At 47.7% G+C, this 20,368-nt stretch overlaps 1 protein-coding gene across 7 annotated transcripts in view; it reads left to right on the forward strand.

Annotated features, from left to right (window-relative positions):
• Positions 1–1,005: 1,005 nt before the first annotated feature.
• Positions 1,006–20,368, forward strand: part of Kif3b (kinesin family member 3B) — a 39,979-nt gene continuing 20,616 nt past the window's right edge. For 2 of the 7 annotated variants that reach the window (XR_013050877.1, XM_076570876.1), the window contains exon 1: positions 1,061–1,166. The gene's annotated coding sequence lies outside the window, so the exon portion shown is untranslated. Of the gene's footprint in view, positions 1,167–12,280; positions 12,384–20,368 lie in introns of all 7 variants that reach the window. The other 5 variants (XM_076570878.1, XM_076570874.1, XM_006985466.4 and 2 more) reach the window with 5 other exon arrangements.

A 20,368-nucleotide genomic window follows, 5' to 3' on the forward strand; every position in this document is an offset into this window, starting at 1 on the left:
AGTGCTCTGCATTATACCTGTGTCCCAGAAGAGGGAGTCAGATCTATTGTAGATGGTTGTGAGCCACCATGTGGATGCTGGGAATTAAACTTAGTATCTCTGGAAGAGCAGCCAGTGCTCTTAACCTTTGAGCCATCTCTCCAGCTCCCCAGAAGGAGTTTGTGTATCCTTGGCTGTCCAGGAACTAGCTTTTTAGACCAGGCTGGCCTCAAACTCACAGAGATCTACTTGCCTCTGCCTCCGGAGTGCTTGGATTAAAGGCGTGCGCCACCACCGCCCGGCAAACTATGTAGATTCATTTTGATATTTGGGGAGGGGGGTCTCGCTGTGTAGTTCAGTCTGGCCACAAACTTGCTCTAAACCTGTCTCCACTTCCCAAGTGCTAGGATTACAGGCACGAGTCATTATGCTCAGCCAAGGCTTTTTGTTTCATGGTGAGAGTAGCGGGACTCCAGAGATGCTATCAAGGGAGGGTGACGTGAGGTGTTTCAGGTTTTAAAATTATTATTTAGGTCATCTCGTCGGGAATGGATTGCCAGAGCAAAAAGTTTATAAACAGAGTAGGAGTAGCAGGTTAGGCTAAAGAAGACAGTGGCCTGGCCTTGTTTGTGGTGCTATCCCTTGTTGGCGAAGAAATGCAGGGATATTTGAAAGGCAGACCGAGGGACGCTGTGGCTGAATGGAAGTGACAGACAGAGGAGAGTCGAGGATTTTCCTAAGGATTTGGCTTCATCCCTGGGTGCCCTCTAATTGGGAGCCGCTCGACACTAATCTGAGACCTAGATCAGAGAACTGACGCAAAAGAGCTCTTGGAAGGGGACGATGAAATCGCGTAGTGCGACCAAGGCACCGAGTTCTGTTTCATAGAAGGAGACGCAGAGGCACGGGAGACCCGCGGATGAAATCGGGGCTCCTAGGTGGGTCAGAGTGTCGGCGCGCGCAGGGAACCTGGGAAGTGCCACTGCACACCGGGTCCCGCCCCTCGGTGGGCTGTCTGCGTCCGAGGCCCAATAAAGTTATTGAAATTGACGCGGTTGCTAAGGAAGTGGGTCGCCGAGCCGGGTTGCTAAGGAAGTGAGCGGCCGCGTTCTCTCCCCATCCGGGGCAGCGGGGAATGGCTGAGCCCGGGGTTCGCCGCCGCCGCCCGCTCTCGGCTGCGGCTGCAGGTGAGTTCGGGATGCGGGGTCCCCGCGGGGCGCCCAGCGTTGTCCCGGCGTCGCTGCTCCGCGAGCCGCAGTATCCTCTGCCCGGCCTCTGGGTTAGCTGAACACCAGGCTCCTTCTCGGGCGCGGCCGGCAGGACCCCCAATCTCGGCCGCCCCTGCGAAGTCCTCACTGCGGTTCCGCGGCCGTAGTCACAGGTTCCGGCTGGGAAAGCAGCCCAGGAAGCAAGCACCTGAGGTCCGAGCCTCGGAGCTATGCCTGGCTGGCTGTGTGACCTTGGACAAACCCCTTGCCCCCTCTGGCAGCAACAGACCTGTCTGTTCAGTGGGGTCCTGACACTTGCAGAGGAGAAGTGTACGTGAAAGGGCTGCAGGTGGGGAGAGGGAGAGCCGCCAGGGTACTCTACTTGGGGACCAAGAGTCCTGTTTGAAGTCTGTGTGCTTGAGTTTGAAGCTGCATCGCGTGGCGCTGAGTCTTTTGCTCATCTGTAAAGTGGGATAATGGTCTGCTGTGGGAAGCCAGTGGGGCAGGGCATCTGGAGTAGCTTGGCACATCTGGCTTTTTATTTATTAATTAGCAGATGTTAATTGCACATAATAACGGGTTTCATTTGTGTATATAATGTATTTTGGTCATGTCCCCCTCCCACTTGACCCCCTTCCCTTCTTCTAGCCCCTTCTAATTCCATTCCCTAGGGCAGCTTGCAAAAACTTGGTACAGGGTTCTTTGCAGGGGCGTGGGCATTTTACCCATGGCTACACTACAGAAGAAAATGCCTCTTACCCCCTCAATCACCATTAACTCGTCTGAGGTGCCGGGTGGGATGGGGGGCCAGCAGGGCACCTCAGGAATGGGCGGGGTCTTGTGAGCCCCTCCCCCTAGCAACCGTTAACTGCCTATAAATCCTCGTGTAGGCGTGGGTACTTGTGAGCCCCCCTCTACAAAACACCTGGTTAGTGCTTACCACACTATAGTGAGGTATTTGGAATGGGATGGAGCCTTCCGGGAGGGGAAAGATGACTTGGGACCAGGGAGCTAAGGTGTGTAGCTTGCCAGCTCCCGGGTATTCCTACCACCCTGGCCATTCCCCACCCACAGTTTTACTTCTTGATCTGCTCAGAGAAGAGGAGATGTTGACCTCTCAAGAGGTCCTGGTGGGAAGAAACCCAGAGATAAGACTTTGTATATGGCGGGGGTTATGGTTTCGTTTTGTACTTGTGCCTTGTTCTTCACCGGTGAATTTATAAGAAGAACAGGGGTATAGCTCTCTCTTCTGCGAAGTGCGTAGAGAGTAGTGATCATTTAGAGCTTGATGATTAAGAAGGTTTTTGAGGCGTGTTATCTCATATAATCTTCACAGACTCTGTCAGGCAGCCCATCTTGTAGATGAGGAACCTGTGCCTGAGAAAATTGAGTTGGCTTGCCTAAGAACCTGAGGCTTCCAGTGCTGGACATGCATTTTATGCCCTGCTCCCCGATGCCTCTGCTTTCTCAACAGTAACTGCTAGGAGGCCACAAGGGTATTTTGAGTTGCTTCTAATTGCTTCGGCTAGAGGTTGTTCTCCCAATGGCATGGAGACACGATCTCAGAAAAAACTTCGTTGCGTTTGTTACTAGCAAACATTCATTTTATCTAATAAATTTCGTTGACCTTTAAAAATACCTTTATTGCTGTAGTTTGTGTGTGTGTGTGTGTGTGTGTGATGTGTGTGTGTGAGTGCCGATATGTGCTATGGCATGTGGAGGTGAGAACTCAGCTTCGTGGAGTTGATTCCTTCCCCCTTTATGTGGGTCCTGGGGATCAAACTCAGGTTGTCAGGCCTGTGTGGCAAGTGCTCTACCCGCTGAGCCGTCTCCCTGCCGCACTGGGACTCTTTTATACGTGAATATAATGTGCTTTGCTCGTATTCACCCGTTATCCTCCCATTCCTGTTGATCTCCTTTCTCTCACCAAATACCCCTCCTTCCACATCTCCCCACGCCTTTGGCAACCCAGCCAGTTTAATTAGGATCGCTTATAGGAACGGGATCCCGCAAGGGTTGGCTATCTATCATCTATTTATGTATTTGTTTATTTGCTTACTTACTTATTTTTGAGGCAGGGTTTCTTTGGCTGTCCTTGAACTCACATAGATCCTCTGCCTCCTGAGTGCTAGAATTAAAAGCATGTGCCATCCCCGCCTGGCAGTGAGGGGTTATTTCTAAGAGCACGGGCAGCTAACTAGTGTTTGGGTGACTGAAGGAAGTGCCTCTTCCTCAGCAACCATCAGGTGCCTGTACCTCCTCCCGGAGGAGTGGGCCTCCCGGAACCCTTCTCCCTCCATGACTGAACATTGACGGGCTCAGTCTCGTGTGTCTACACACAGGTAAGCACAGCTGCTGAGAGTTCAGGGGGCCACAGCCACGTCCTGCCCAAAGACAGCATTCCACGCACTCCACTCCCCGTCCTCTGCCTCTTACGTTCCGTCTGCCTCCTCTTCTGTGGCGTTCTCTGAACCTTGGAGGGGGTACATTTACCCCCTAGGCTGAGCACCTTGACCAGTTATGAGCCTCAGTCACCACTGCCCACTGCCGAAGAAGCTTCTTTGAGCAAAACTGACCTCAGCACTAAATATTTAGAACTTAGTTTGGCAGATACATCGTGTCCATTTAGTAATACAATAGTCGCTTCCCACTAGGGCCTATGTCTTCTCCATGGGCCTTTGACCAGGTTGCAGTACCAGCTGGGAACTCATTTCTGTAGAGCAGGCCTCAGATCCAAGCAGAAGCTGTTCGTTACCTGGGTTACCTGTGACAGTCACGCCTCTGTTGCAGCAGTGGGTGCATCTCCCTGGGCATCCACACCCTATGACACTGTTGGTGACAGTTCTTCCCCCAGCAGGCTGCAGCACCTTCCAGGCCTGTGAACCACAGCCAGCGGCAGGGAGAACTTCCAGCTCAGTTCCAGCTTGGGTTCTCTTGTGTCAGGAAACCAAAGCTTATGTGCCTTCAGCATTAATTCTTACCATCTCATTCTGGCGGGCAACCAGCGGCTGTGGCATTAGCCTGTTGTGGGTCCCTCAAGGGCATCTCCAGTGATTTGAATGGGGACTGCTGAGACATCCAGCCCTGTGGATTGAACAACTGCCTATTTCTTGGCCACTACAGTGAGTAACAGCCATTGCTGGACTACTGCATCCTGTAAGCGAGTCTAATAAATTACCTTTTAATAAATACATTCATTCTCAGTTCTGTTCATTTAGCAAACCCAGACCAAAATAGCATCATTCTCCAACAGCTCATGGTGAGGTAGCCCACTCCTGGTACTAAGGTTTTCCTATAATAATTTATGGCGCTTAGGGGGGAAAGCATCATTGAAATAGATAGCATTCAAAGTATGAATTCCCCCACCCCATGCTGGAATGTGTAAGAGTGGCATTCTGTATCTCTTGGCCCCTCTTTAGTGAGGGGTTTTGGCTGGATGGTACTAAAGGCCCCATCAGTGCTGTTGTGGTTCAAGTCTGCAGTTGGCCTGCTGGGTTAAAAGCTTGGCCAGCCACCTTCAGACTGCACGCCACCCAGCAACGCTTACCGTGTGTATCACCGCTTCCTCACCCTCAGAGCAGATAACATCTTGCAAGGCTATTAGGAAGAGTGACTTGAGCCTGATCCATGTGAACTGCCTAGCACATTTGGTAAACATTAGCCGTCATTATTTGGGTTTAACCTAGCACCTGTACTATATTTCATATCCTATTTGTGGTTGATGAATGAGTACAGTGTGTGGTTATAACCTCAGGTCTGTCAATCTTACAAGATCATCATAAGCATGAGACACTTGCCACTGTGGCCTTATGTAAATGTTGGTGTTATTGCAGGCTTTCTCCAGGAACCAGGACTTCCATGCCAGGATGGGCTGCAAAGAAAGGGGAAATCTGGGGCAAGGAAGGGAGTGTAGATCAGTTGGTAGAATGACTGCCTAGTATGCATGAACCCTGGATTTCACCTCTGGTGCCACATAGAGCCTGGCATGGTGGTATGTGTCTGTAATCCCCGCGCTCAGGTGTTAAAGGCAGAAGAATCAGAATTTCAAGGCCACTTTGGCTATATATCATGTTTGGGGTCAATCTGAGTTACTCAAGGCCTTGTTTTTTGGGTTTTTTTGTTTGTTTGTTTTTCTGGAGCTGAGAACCAAACCCAGGGCCTTGACACTGCTAGGCAAGCGCTCTACCACTAAGCTAAATCCCCAACCCCTCAAGGCCTTGTTTTTATTTGTTTGCTTTAAGGAGGAAATTGGTTATAGAAATCGAGGTTTTGTTGTTTGGCACCAAATTCAGTAAATCTCTGTCCCAGGGATATACAGAATATTATACCCCCACAACCTTCAAGGAACCTAGAACTTAATTTGTAAGTAACTGTCATTTAATAGAATTTGATCTCCCTCCCCCCCCTTCAGTGTTATGGGTTTACCAAGGCCGTGTGCGCGCTAGGCACTCACTCTGCTAACCGACCCCATCTCCGGCCTCTTGGCTTTTGTCACCCTGTTGCTCTGGCCACCCTCTAATTTCCAGGCTCAAGTGATCCTGTCACCTTAGCTTTCCGAGCAGATGAGGCTGGTTATGTGTCAACACACCCGCCTTGACCTTCTGAAGGGATTCGTGTGTTGTGTCTGTCTGGCCAGAGTCAGGCCACTGCTGTCTACTGTGTCCTGAGATGTCTGCCAGGTACCTGGGGGTGGGAGCAGCGTGGGGCGGGGTGGGGTGGGGAGCCTCAGGTTGCGTCTACACCTCTTTATTTCCGTTTTCTTTCCTTCCCCTCCTTTTCCTTTCTCCTCTCTTTTTCCTTCCATTTCTTCTTGTCTTGCCAGGGTCCTGTCATGGAGCCCAGGCTGGCCTTGCACTTGCAGTTTCCCTCCATGCCGGGATCACACATTTCATCTATGGATTTTCAGGTCACTGAGGAACAGCCTTGTCTTGTGGTAGTTGACACACTGCTGTCTGTGTGGATCTTGATGCTTTTGAGTTCTGAAATGGGCTTTACTCGGGCTCACTGGTACTCTTGAGGAAGGGGAGGTGCAGATTCAGCTCTCTAGTGGATGATGGGGAACCCTGAGGAAGAAAAAAAAGCCTTGCTTCCAGGAAGTGGCCCACCTCACATTGGTGCCCGGGTTGTCTGACTCGAAGCACAGTGCGCTTGCTGCTGTGCTCTTGGCTTCATTTGTGTGACATCTGCTGAGCAACTGGTATGTGGCCGCCCTGTGTCGTCTGGGGATGACAGTGAAGAGATGGCCAGGTCCTTGGTCTCACGGTTACAGTTCAGCAGGTGCAAACTGAAAACCAAAGAGTAGACAGACGAGGGAATCTGAGCAGGGTGAGCTCAGTGGTGGGTTAGAACATCACTTCTGGGGGGCGAGGTGCTGCTGGTTCAGTTGAGTGATCAGAAAGGTTATCTGTGAGGAGGTGGTAACATATTTGTTGAGGCTCACTTTCAGGAAGGGGCTCACACTGTTTGAAGGCATACCAAAAGGATAAAGACTCCAAGGTGGGAACAAGCTTGGTAAGTTCCAGAAACTACAAGAAGTGGCTGTGGTGGAGCGAGGTAGCTGGAGTGCCAGTGGGAGTTTCCCATAGAGGGACTAACAGGCGGGAGTAGTCCAGAAGCAGGTGTCATGATGTAGGTGTTCTCGTTTTTGTCGGCTTTTTTTGGAGCCTGTCCCGGATCTCGCTCTGTAGCCCAGGCTGGCCTCGAACTCACAGAGATCCGCCTGCCTCTGCCTCCCGAGTGCTGGGATTAAAGGCGTGCACCACCACCGCCCGGCTTGTTGTTTTTGAGTGGGTGTGGATGTTTTGCCGGTACATGTGCTGGTGTTCCACTTTCAGCATGTCTACAGAGGCCAGAGGAGGTGTGGGATCTCTTGGAAGTGGAGTTACTGAGGGCTGAGAGCCACCATGTGGGTGCTGGAACTTTGGGAAAAGCACTTCCTGAGCCATCTCTCCAGCCTTAGCTGCTTTTTAAATTTATTTAATTTTTTTTTTTTTTTTTTTTTTTTCTTTTTTTGGAGACAAGGTCTCATGTAGCCTAGGCTAACCTTAAGCTCTCTATGTAGTCAACTAAGGATGAACTTGAACTTCTGATTCTTTTGCCCGTCTCCTGTGTGCTGGGGTTTTAGGTACATGCCACGACACCAGCGCATATGGGGCTCGGGCTGAACTCAGAACCTTGTGTATACCAGAGAAGCCCCCCACTAACTGAGCTACACCCCCAGCCCCGAGTTTTTTGTTTTGTTTTGGAATCACTTGGAGGGCAGATGGTGAGGTCCAGTGCAGAGTGCTCCCCTAGTGTGGCCTGCCCTCTGTTCCGTCTCCAGCATCGCAAAAGGAAACACAAGAGAAAGTGAATTCATTCTGGCCTCTGGCTTATGGATTTGGGAGAGCTTTCAGTGGCAGCCAGAAGACTAGGTAGGAGGTTAGTAAGATGGAGGTGGCCTTCTAGGGTGGTGGTAGCAGAAAGACATGTTTTGGAGGTGAGGCCAGCAGGATGGGAGGATTAAGGATGACTCCTAGGTTTCTGGCCCGAGCAGCTAGGTAGATGTTCGAGGGGCCATCTGTCTCCAAAACATTAGAGGACTTTTTGGTGAGGTGCCCTGAGAGAAACAACTGAATTATTCCCAGAGGCCCAAGGTGCAGACAGTACCTTAGGCCCTTGGAAAGAATCTCCAGCTTCTGCTGAAGGAAGGCAGCCAGGAGCATCTGACGGAGCTCCACCTTGGGCACCCAGAAGACCTGCTCTCTCTAGGCTGGCCGTATGCCAGTCTGTGGAGCGGTAGGTGTGGGCCCTGCTAGGGTCGTGCTTACCTGACTCAGGCTGTTAGCATTGCTGTCCTGACTTGTGGATCTTGGCTGATGGAGGTTGGGATGAGCCTAGCCAGCCAGCTCCGGGGGAGCGCATAGACTCACTAGCACAGTTCACTCCCAGTGCCTCAGATGGTCATGTTCTCCCTGCCAAAGTGCCTCTTTCCTGGCCGCTGGACAGTAGGTCTAAAGGTTCAGAGCATGTTAGATGGGGGGAAGGCTTTGAAAAGCTGCTATGTTCTGCCAGAATTCCTAGAGGACTCTTGAGAGTAGTAGCTCATCCAAGCAAGAGATCCAGGCCTCATTTCACATGTACCAGTGACAGCCGTGGTAAATTTGGCATTCAGTGATGCATGTGCAGCATCGTGGACAGTGAGACTTACGACTACACCGTCTGCTACGTGTAGCTCTGGTGTTTATGGTGCTCCTTCCTGGGCTTCTCGTCAGCTGATTCCCAGTCAGTCGTGGTCATGTGGAGTATAGATTGTCCTGTTTTCAGGTGAGGACATTGAGATACTGAGAGGCCATTCCTGTCTGTTAGTGTGTTAAGCGCCCGCAAGTGCTGAGGTAGGTCGATTCTTGCTGGTCCAAGTGTGTTGTGCCTGACAGAAGTACTCTTGTTACTGGGTGCTTCTCGACAATGCAGTCTAAGCCTAGATCGGAAAAATCAGGGTCTGGATTTCACCACGGTCCCTAGGTACACTTGCCTACAAGATCTCTAGTATACTCACCTAGGTGATGGGAAGCAGAACTAGGGACGCCTTCCAGTCAGGCCACTGTAGCTGCAAGCAGTGCAGCCATGACCAAGAAGGAGGAGCTACTGGAAGATCTGAGGGTGGAGCCACCCAAAGAGCTGGATGAATTTTGGGTGGAGCTATTCAAACAGCTGGATGATCTGAAAATGGAGCTGCCCCAGCTGCGGGTCACTAAAATAACTGTTGTTGTCACCATTATCTGTGTATCCAAGATCTGAGTTGTCAGATCCATCTCCCGTGTCACCATGGTGAACCAGATTCAGAAAACCCTATAAGGGAAGAAGTACAAACCCTTGACCCAAAGCCTTAGATGCTGAGAGCCATGCACACCCCCCCCCCACCTCCTTTACCACGGAGTGGCTGTTCCTGTGCAAGGACGGGGTCATGGCCTGAGGTTACCTCATTGATGAAACACAAAGCTGGCTGAAGAAAAACCAAAACCCTCGGACTTGGTAGTGGTAACAGTGAAGTGATAGTGTGTAGTGATAGCTGACGTTTGCTGAGACAAGCGCTTACAGGCCTCTTTCGGTTCAGAGCAGGCTTGCACAGGAACTGTTCCTCCCCGTTCCCAGAAGAGGGAAGGAGAGACACCAGGAGTCAATATTTCCCCTCATACGCTGATCCAAGTCACTGCTCAGCCTGTTACTCACTTCTCTCTAAAGAAAGCTATTTATTTATGAGCCGGTCAGTGATGACACATGCCTTTAATCCCAGCACTCGGGAGGCAGAGGCAGGCGGATCTCTGTGAGTTCGAGGCCAGCCTGGGCTATAGAGTGAGTTCCAGGACAGGCTCCAGAGTTACACAGAGAAACTCTGTCTCGAAAAACCAAAAACAAAAAAAGAAAGCTATTTATTATGTATTATTGTGTATGTTTGTGTGTGCATGGTGTGTGTGCCACAGTGCACCTGTGGAAGCGAGAGGGCATTCTGTAGAGTCAGTTTTCTCCTCCTTCCACCTTTATGTGGGTTTTAGGGTTCAGACACTGCTGTCCACTGAACCATGCCGCTGGCTCTCTACTACCCTCCCTCCCTTCCACAGAGCCCAGAGCCTCTTGCATGCCAAGCACATACTCTACCACAGATCTCCATCCTTGGCCCCATCTGTTCTCCAGTGAGCAGTGACCACAGCGTCCATGAGGTTTGTCACAGGGCTCTCTTCTGTACCTGGATAAGTAATTTGAAATGCTAATAGAAACAGGACACCAATCCAGGTACAGGGCACTAGGTTATAATCCTAGCACTCAGGAGGTGGGCGCAGAAGGGTCACGTGTCCAGGGTCAGGGCTACACAATTCCTTTGAGGTCAGCTGGCCTTACAAGAGACCCACTCCCCCACCCCCCATCTCAACACACAAAGGAGCAGACCAAAAAGTGACGTCAAAGGCTGTTTGAGGAGCTAGGAAACTCCCTGGGCTGTTTTAGAGTAAAGATGAGTCTCAGTATTTGATGGCTGAGGCTACAGAGACCCAGCTGTGGGCTAGCTAGACTAGCCCTCATGCTTTGTAGTAGTCTAGCTCTGGGCCTCTCACAGCTGAAGCTGGACCCCTCAACTGGTTCTTCTTCCTGCCCATCACATCTGCAGGGGGGAGGAGAGGGCGGAAGTCCTGCAGCACCTTTAGAGAGTTTCCTGTCCGGGGCTGGTAAGATGACTCAGTGGATAAAGGTGCTTGATGACCTGAGTCCAAAGTCGAAGACACACTTAGTGGACAGAAAGAAGCAGCTTCCGCAGGTTGTCTTCCAGCCTCGTGTGCACGCACAGTGGCGCTCACCCATGGGTGCACACACAAACAGATCACCACATGTAACAAACGTATTTTTAAAAATTGAAAACAACACAACACAAAACTGGTGACGCGTGCCTTTCCCCAGCACTCAGGAGGCTGAGGCAGGTGGGTCTCTGTGAGTCCAAGGCCATTGTGATCAACATAGCCAGTTTTAGGCTAGCCAGGGCTAAATGGCAAGACCCTGTCTCAAACTCATTCCCCCAAATTTAAAAGTATTTTCAAAGATTTATTGGCCAAGCCTATGCTAGCACAGAAAATTCTGGCAGGATTGTAGCAGTAATTCTGCTACTTTTTTGTGACGTGGCAAATAAGTCAACTTGTCTGGACCTCAGTGTCTGTCTGTCTCTGTGTATGTTTATGTATGTCTGTAGCTGCACACACAAACACACGGCTGGGCCCTGAGGTGGACATTTTCTTCTCTCTTGGTGCCTCTAGGCTGGTCTTTCTCCTAGACCTTCTGGGTGGGGCTTTCAGGGCACATTTCTTAGTCGGCTCTTCTTGTCATGTATCTTTATGTATGTATGTATGTATGTATGTATGTATGTTTGTTTGTTTGTTTTCAGGACAGAGTTTTGCTGTGTAATGGCCTTGGCTGTCCTAGAACCCACTCTATGCACCAGGCTGGCCTCAAACTCCCAGAGATCCGCCTACCTGCCTCCTGAGTGCTGGAGTTAAAGGTAGGCGCCACTATCAACCAGCAGCATTATATCTTGAGGTGGAAATGTTTAAGGATCAGTTAATCCTGGTGACACATTGTGTCTCCTCACTTTGTCACCTGATTGCAGACGCTGAGCTCTTCACTGCTCCAATCTATCTTTAGCATGCTGTTGTATTTAAATCATAGTTTGCATTAGAGATCTCTCTCACCAGTGATAATGGGTTTTTAGTTTGGGCACTAAGCTTTCGTTTTCTTACACTAGAGCACAGTGTAGATGTGGATGTGGTCCAGGCGACATAGAGAGATGACTAGGATTTGGGACAAGAATGCACTGTCACCCACACTGGGGTCCTTCATGGCCCCTTCAGCACTGGTGTCAGTGGGGCTGTGTGGCCTTTTGTGTAGGACACAGACTGGGCAGAGTAGGACTCTGCACGCAGCAGCCCAGGTTGATGACTCAGGAACCTGAGCACAGAGCTCACTGGTAAATGGTGGAACACAGTGTCTGCTCGGGTGACTGAGATGACCACAGAAGGTGCTCTTCGGTTTTTCAGGAGGAGCGATGAGGAGTTAGAGACGCCCTGAGAAATGGCGCCTCTCCTAGGTGCTTCACCCGGCAGCCTTTGTACAATGGGAAAAATTTTCCTGTTTATGAAAAGAAAAATTATTTCCATTGAGGAAATATCAAGGAAATCATGAAAAGGTCAAAGTAAGGTTCACCCCAAGTCCTATCACCTAGAAATAACCCTGTTAGCTGTTATTGCTAGCTGTTCCATGGGTGCAAATGTGTTCTGAAGTGTGTTTGACCTTCGAGATCTGCAGGTTCTGCGTGTGTCCCCTACTGTCCCTAAGGCTGTTTCCAGGGTTTAGAGACTATAAATAATGCTACTGAGAAAACGAGGTAGCGATGGTTCTCCTCCTGCAACTGCATCCTTTGTCCACATTTCTGGTTTTTGTTGTTGTTTGCTGTTATGGTGTTGGGACTGAAACTAGTGTCTCTTGCACACTCGATCACTAATCTGTGTCGTATCTCCCCCCCCCCCCCCCCCCCCCCCCCCCCCCGCCCATTTCTTCATTTTATTTTGAGACAGGCTCTCACTAAACTATCCTTGAACTCAAGCTGGCTTTGACTTTCCATTGTTCTTGCCTCAACCTCCCCAGTGACACTGCTGGTGTGTTCTACTGTAGCTGGTTGTAAGTGTTTATATTTTCAACCATAATTAAAAGAAATTATTTAGTGAAAAGTCATTGGCTAGAGAGTGTTTTTCCCCTTTCCCATTTTGGAAACCTCAAGCACAAAAAGTAGAAAGGAGCTGGATGTGGTGGCACACGTTTTTAATCCCAGCACTAGGAAGTCAGGGGCAGGTGGATCTCTGTGAGTTCAAGGCCAGCCTGGGCTACAGAGTGAGATCCAGGACAGCTAGGACTGTTACACGGAGAAACCCTGTCTCAAAAAAAACAAAAACAACAACAACAAAAAAAAAAAAGAAAGAAAGGAAGGAAGGAAGGAAGGAAGGAAGGAAGGAAGGAAGGAAGGAAGGAAGGAAGAAAGAAAGAAAGAAAGAAAGAAAGAAAGAAAGAAAGAAAGAAAGAAAGAAAGAAAGAAAGAAAGAAAGAAAGAAAGAAAGAAAGAGAAAAGAAAATAAGAAAGTAGAATTAACCGTGACCTGTCTCCTCCAGCCTCTACCAGCATCAGGCAGGCCCTCCACTGGCCCCATCTACTGCACCCTGATTATTTTGAAACAAATTATAGATCATTTAACTTTATCTGAAAATGTGTATATCTATCTAAAAAGATAAACTTATTTTTTAAACATTGATTTTTATTTTATGTGTGTGTGTGTGTGCCTTCATGTATGTGTGTGCAGCACATGCAGAGAGGTGTTGCCCATGGAGATCAAAAGGTGTCAAACCTCCAAAAACTGCAATTACAGGTGGTTGTGAGCCATCTAATATAGATGTTATGAACAAATCTGGGTCCTGTGCAGGAGCAGCAAATATTCTTAAGTGCTGAGCTAACTCTTCGGTTCCTCTTTTTTTTTTTTTTTTTTTTTTTTTTGGTTTTTCAAGACAGGGTTTCTCTGTGTAGCTTTGTGCCTTTCCTGGGACTCACTTGGTAGCCCAGGCTGGCCTCGAACTCACAGAGATCCACCTGGCTCTGCCTCCCGAGTGCTGGGATTAAAGGTGTGCGCCACCACCGTCCAGCCTCAGTTCCTCTTTTTAAAAACATTTTATTTTATTTTATGTAGTGTGTGTGCTCACAGGTATGCGTGTATATGGTGTGTATGTGTGTGCAGGTGTGTGTATGTATGGTGTGTATGTGTGTGTGTGTGCATGCACATGTACATGTGCAGGTATGTGTGCACCAAAGAGTGAATGTAATAGTCAGAGGACAACTTACAGGAGTTGGATCAAATTCAGGTTGTCAAGCTTGCTGGCAAGTGTTTTTTACCTACCGAGCATCTCAGTGACCCTAGAAACTTCATGTCTTCCCTGATCAGTACATGGAATGAGAAGTTTTTGGCAGGAAGGCTTTCCCAGCACAGCGGGAGTTCAGAGAATGGTTCTGAGTGTCTGGGGACTCGGAGAATGGGGTGCACTGTGGGTGAGTTGACAGATGATACAGCCTGGAGAAGGGACAGGGCAGTGCCTTCTGTCAAAAAGGAATGTGCACAGCAGTTTCACCTCTAGGAGGGGCTCCTACTGCTTCCTCCCACCCGTCCTCAAGTGTAAGCCCAGGGCAATCTTGACGGCACTGTTAGAGAACAACCACTCCACGGCATTTAGCCATGATTAAAAGACCTGAGGTGATCCATGCAAGAGAAGTAGAATTGTTTATTGTATATGCCACCTGAGTTACTATTGTTCATAAAGAAGTAGGGGATGGGGTTAGGAAAATGGTTAGTAAAGTGCTTGTCATGCAACCATGAGGAGATGTGTTCTGATCTCCAGAACCACCTAAAAAGCTGGGCATGGCGGTGAAGTCTGTAATCCCAGTGCTGAGGATGTGCTGACTAGCCAGGCTAGCAAATCAGTGAGCTCCACATCCAGTGAGAGCCCTGAATAAAGAAATAAGGTATAGACGTGATTAAGGAAGGCCTCTAGTTTCCACTCCCACACCCATGCACACCCACACCCACACACAAGAAGTAGGGGAATAGGGCAGGTGTGGTGGTGCACACACATCATCTTAGCACTTGGGAAGAGAATGCAGGAAGGTCAGGAGTTCAAAGTCATCCTCAGCTACATAGCTCATGGGATGGGGCTAGATAGCCTAGGCTACAGGAGACCCTGCCTTACGAAAAGGAGAAAGAAAGGTGAGGTGAATATGAATGGAGCTTTGCCACACTGTGAGTGGGGGCTGCTGATTGACACAAAACCCAGGCTCACTGGAAGGTGTTCTGGAAACTTGAATCTATTTGTAGTAATTTATGAGTATTTCACTATTAAATACAAAAAAGGTTCCTGCCTTTCCTCCGGGTAAATGCTTCGTTTGAATCACCTGATGACAGTGTTTAGCACCACTTTGGATTCAGGGCGGGCGTGCACTGCTGATCTTACTGGCTGCGCTTTCCAGTTGCTTTCTGAGAATGTGTCTTGTCTTCAGATGCTCAAACCCAAATCAATATGCTAGCCTTGTTTCCCCAAGCAGGGAATGGCTTTATTGTGTCCTCTCACCTTGATTAAAAAAAGCAGATAGGGGGCTGGAGAGATGGCTCAACTGCTAAGAGCACTGACTGTTCTAGAGGTCCTGAGTTCAATTCCCAGCAACCACATGGTGGCTCACAATCGCCTGTAATGAGATCTGGTGCCCTCTTCTGGCCTGCATGTGTACATGCAGGCAGAACACCATGTAATAAATAAATGAATGAATGAATGAATGAATGAATGAATGAATGAATGAACAAATGAACGAACAAACAAATAAATTCTGGCCTGCAGGTGTACATGCAGGCAGAACACTGTGCAATAAATAAATAAATAAATAAATAAATAAATAAATAAATAAATAAATAAAGTAAGTAAGTAAGTAAGTAAGTGAATAAATAAATGAGTGAATAAATGAACAAATGAATGAATGAATGAATGAATAAATAAAACAGATACATGAACCCATCAAAAAGTCCAAAGAACAGAAAGACAGACAAAAGAAGACATGTAAACTCACTAACCAGAGAGCACTGTCTTCCCCTTCTCCCATTCTCCCCCCTCCCCCATCCCACCCATGGCCACAGTTCTTCAGGGCATGTTTCTTACCAGCATCACTTGATGGACGAACTTTTGTTTTTAAGGCAGGATCTGATAGTAGCACTGGATGGCCTGTCATTTGCTATTTAGACCAGGCTAGCCTCAAACTCACAGAGATCCACCTGCTGCTGCCTCTACTGGGATTAAAAGTGTGCGCCACCACTGCTCTGCTTACATAAGATTCTTAAGCCTGAGAGCTAGTGAAAGGCAGCGCTGATGCTCATTCCTCTGGAGCTCTAAAGATCATGCTTTGATTCTTTTTTTTTTTTTAATCACAGTAGGCAATTTTTTAGATTTATTTTTATCTTAAGTGTTTGAATGTTTTGCGCCTGCAGAGGTCAGAAGAGGGTGGTGGATCTCTTGGAACTGGGGTTAAGGTGGTTGCGAGCTGCCGTGTAGGTGCTGGGAACTGAACTCAGGTCATTGCAAAAAGAAGTGCACATAACTGCTGAGCCATCTCTCCAGATCCTACCTACATTTAAAAAAAGATTTGTCTTATTTGTGTGTGTGTGTTTGTGAGTGTGTGCTGTGTATGTTTAGTTGCTCAAAGAGGCCACAAGAGGGAGGCAGATCCCTGAAGCTGGAGTTACAGACCATAGTAAATCACCATGTGGGTCCAGGGAAATGAACCTGTGTCCTCTGTAAGAACAGGCAGTTCTCTAACCACAGAGACATCTCTTTAGCCCCCTAATTTAATTGTTTTAACTAGGTAACATTGACATTATTCAAAATCATTTTTGTTTCTGAGATAGGGGCTCATGCATCTTATGTAATTGAGGCCAGCTTCAAACCCGGAATAACTGAGGGGGATTTGAATTCTTGACTCCTTGCCTCCACCTCCCCAGTGCTGGTATTATAGCTGTGCACCACCATGTCTGGGTTTATCTGGTGCTGGGGATCAAACCCAGGGTTTCTTTTATGCTCGGCAAGCTTCTACCAACTGAGCACATTCCCTAGCCCACAATTTAAAAAAGGTTGGCTAGATAATATATTTCCATACGATTTAAAATCCAGTAGGTATAAAAGTCACACAGTGACGTCCTTCTGACCTTGGCCTTGCTACCTGGCTTTCTTAGGGAGACCCAGCTATACCTGACAGCCATCATTGCCATCTGGCTCCTGTATCTGTCTCCAAATATTTGGAGGTTGGATTTGTTGGTTTTGGTATTTTGAGACAGATCGCTCGATGTTGTCCGGGCTGGCCTTCAAGGCACCATCTTTAACCTTAGCCTCTTGAGTGCTTAGAGTACAAGTGTGTGATACCACACCAGGCTCCCCTCGAGCTATGTTTTATGCACTCCCAAGAAAATGCAGATACCACGTTCTTTTAAATCTTCTGCAAGATAGCAATGGTTTGTAACCAGAGATGAACACACACACTCTGTGTGTGTGTGTGTGTACTGATCTCAAACCCCTGGGCCCTGGTGATCACCCCACCTTACCTCCCTAATGCTGAAGTCACAGGTGTGAGTCACTGTGCCCATCTGGGAATCTCGTAACTCCCGATGTGATAATGTCATCCTAGGGACCAGGGTGCAGAATGTACTTGCCAAGGGTGTGCTTCAGGATTTCAGAGTCTGATACAGAGACTAAGGCTTCCCTAGGCGAAGCCTGCACTTGGAGGTGGCTTAGGCTGGCTGACAGCGTTGCTTTTATCTTCCTGTGGTGCTTTTCTGACAGTGCTCATGATCTATGACAGGCTGCATTTCTGACACTCCGTCCTTGAACCCTGGGCTAGGCAGTTGGCAGGCGGTTCCCTGGGCTCTTAGAGGACCCGAGTTGCAGTGTATTGATTAGAGATGCATTAGCGTGCGTCTGTGTGTCTGGACTGCTTCTTGCAGGGCTGCTTCTGTGGAGCTGACATTTGTTTCTATCCCCGTTTGAAGAGGCCACATACCCATGAGAGGAGATTTGGAAAATACATATATGTTGAAAGAACAGGGAAATCTGCATTCCCATCACCCAAAGTGGACCACTGCTGATGTTCAATGAGTGTTTTTGTTTGTTTGTATGTTTTTTGAGACAGGGTTTCTCTGTGTAGCCCTGGCTGTCCTGGAACTCACTCTGTAGACCAGGTTGGCTTTGAACTCACAGAGATCCGCCTGCCTCTGCCTCTGAGTGCTGGGACTAAGGTTGTGCGCCACCACCACCCAATGAGTGTTTTATTTTTATATAATCGTGATGACATGAAATCATTCAATTTTGTAAACTGCCTTTTCATTTATAACCATTTTCCAGTCATTCTAGAGCTTTGCTAAATGTCTTTTTCCCCCCTGATTTAAGATGTTTTATTAGAATTTTTTTGATAAAACCAGTACTCGTGAGACAAAATAAATTTAAGTAACTGTTTTTTTGTTTTGTTTTGAGGGGGGACAAAGTCTCACCGTGCTGTCTAGACTGATTTTTAAACTTAAGCTCAAGTGACCTCTGGCTGAGCATCTGAGATCAGCCAAGACCAAGTATCTTTTTAAAGATGGAATAGTGTGATGGGCTTTTCTTTCTTTTTTCTTTTTGAGACAGGATTTCGACATGTAGCCATGGCTATCCTAGAACTTATGTAGATCAGACTAGCATTGAACTCACAGTGATCTATCTGAGTGCCTCTGCCTCCAGAGTGCTGGGGTTAAAGGTATGTGCCACCTGGTCAGCTGATGTCTCATTCGCTCACTTTAGTTTTAAATGAGAAATTACAAAATATTGCAAGTGAAGTTGAATCTGTTTCCCTCTCTAATGCATTTTCTCACTGGTTTCCTCCACTGTCTAGCTTGGGTAGCCGGTAATCCTCATCGGTGTGTACCTTCTCTACGACTTGGTGTTGGGTTTGTTTGTTTCTTTCTTTGTTGTTTGTTTTTTGAGGCAGGGTCTCATTTTGTAGGTGAGTCTGGACTAAACTGTGCCAATTCAAGGGTTGGCTAACTTTCTCTGCAAAGTCCAGATTGGCAAATATTTTGGGTTGGGGGGACCTTATTTTCTCTGTTATAGCTACTCCACTCAGCCGTTTCATAGTCACTGTAGATCTAGGTGTGTGCAAACAAAGATTATGGCTGTGTTTCAGTGAAATGCTGTTTACGGGGATGGGTGTGGGCCAGATTTGGGCTGTGGCTTGTTTGGCAGACCTCTTATTTATTACTTTACTGACTGCTATACTGGACTGTCTGTAATATGGATGTACTGTATTTTAGGTGTAGGTGTAGGTGTCCATTTTTTTTTTTTCGTTATAACTGCTGGGGGCTGGAGATGTAGCTCAGTTGGTGGAGTATTTGTGTAAACTAGGCATGGTGGTACATGCCTGTGATCTACCACTTGTGAGGTAGAGGCAGGAGAATCAGAAGTTCAGGTTGGTCTCAGTTATATGGGGAGTTGGAGGTCAGCCTGGGCTACATGAGAGCCTGTATCAAAAACAGAAAAGAAGCATCCTTGCCTTTGTTTCCTTCTGCATGTGTGCAGGGGTCCATCAGGACAGGAATGCATGGAGAAGGTGGAGTTGCTGAGTTTTGATGCTGGAGACTGAGCCCTAGAATCCCCACATGCTAAGCACAGCAGTACCACAGAGCTGCATCTTATCATTCGTTTTTTTTGAGACGAGAGTCTCTGTAGCAGGAATCTTAAAAGTTCTTATTAATAAAATCAAACCTGAGGCGAGTTATTGGGGTCCATGCTGGTAGATCAGAGAGACAGAACGAGCCACAGCTATCTCACCTTGCCAATTCCTCAGCTGGTCCTGTTTCCTCAGACTGGAAGCTTCTGTGTCCTCATCCCAATGGCTCTCAGCTGAACTGCTGCTTAAAAGCCTGAATGCTTAACCAGCCAAAATCTTAACCAGCCAAAATCTTCTAGTTTCTGATCCTCACGCCTTATATACCTTTTTGCTTTCTACCACCACTCCCTGGGATTAAAGGCTGACTTTCTGGGATTAAAGGTGTGTGTCACCATGCTTGGCTATTTCCAATGTGGCCTTGAACTCACAGAGATCCAGAGGGATTTCTGTCTCTGGAATGCTAGGATTAAAGGCGTGTGCTATCACTGCCTAACTAGTGGCTTGTCTGTTCTCTGACCCCAGGTAAGTTTATTAAGGTACACAATATTTTGGGGAACACAATACCCCCACAAGTCTCACCATGTAGTCCTGGCTGGGCTAGAACTTACTGTGTAGACCAGGCTGTCCTTGAATTCACAGAGCCCTGCCTGCCTCAGCCTTCTGAATACTGGGTTTGTTTGTTTGTTTTTTAAAGTTACAATTATTTATTGTGTATGGATGTGTTTCTGAGTGTGAATGTGTGTGAGTGTATGTATGTGTGCATGCATGTGCATGTCATTGTATATGTGTGGAGGTTGGAGGACAACCGTTGGGAATCCATTCTCTTCTACCATGTGGGTTCCAGAGATTAAACTAAGGTCAGGCTTGGCAGCAAGCATCTACCCAATTGGCCATCTCATTGGCCTTCCCTTGTTTTATCTATCTAATCTATCTATCTATCTATCTATCTATCTATCTATCTATCTATCTATCTATATTTTTTTAGAGATTGGGTCTAACTATGTAGCCCTGGCTGGCCTGGAATTCACTATTTAGACCAGGCTAGCCTCAAACAGAGATCTGCCTGTCTCCACTAAGTGCTAGCATTAAAGGTGTGCACCACCATACTCTGCCTCCCCCTTTTTTCTTTTAAATTCATTTAATTAATTACTTAATTTTACATCTCAACCGAATTTTCCCCTCCCTCCTCTCCTCCCACCCCCCTCCTTTTTTTAAACAGCACACTGATCAATAAAATGTAAGCAGAGGGCTGTGAGTGTGGTTTGGTGGTAGAGCACTTGTGTAGCTTATACAAAGCTGTGGCCTCAATGACCACACATACACTTCAGAAAACAAAACATTTCATGTAGAATGTGGCCAGTTTGTGACCTCTGTCCTAGAACTGATAGTTGCT

This window comes from Peromyscus maniculatus, chromosome 4 (genome assembly GCF_049852395.1).
Source record: "Peromyscus maniculatus bairdii isolate BWxNUB_F1_BW_parent chromosome 4, HU_Pman_BW_mat_3.1, whole genome shotgun sequence".
Classification (NCBI taxonomy): domain Eukaryota; kingdom Metazoa; phylum Chordata; class Mammalia; order Rodentia; family Cricetidae; genus Peromyscus; species Peromyscus maniculatus.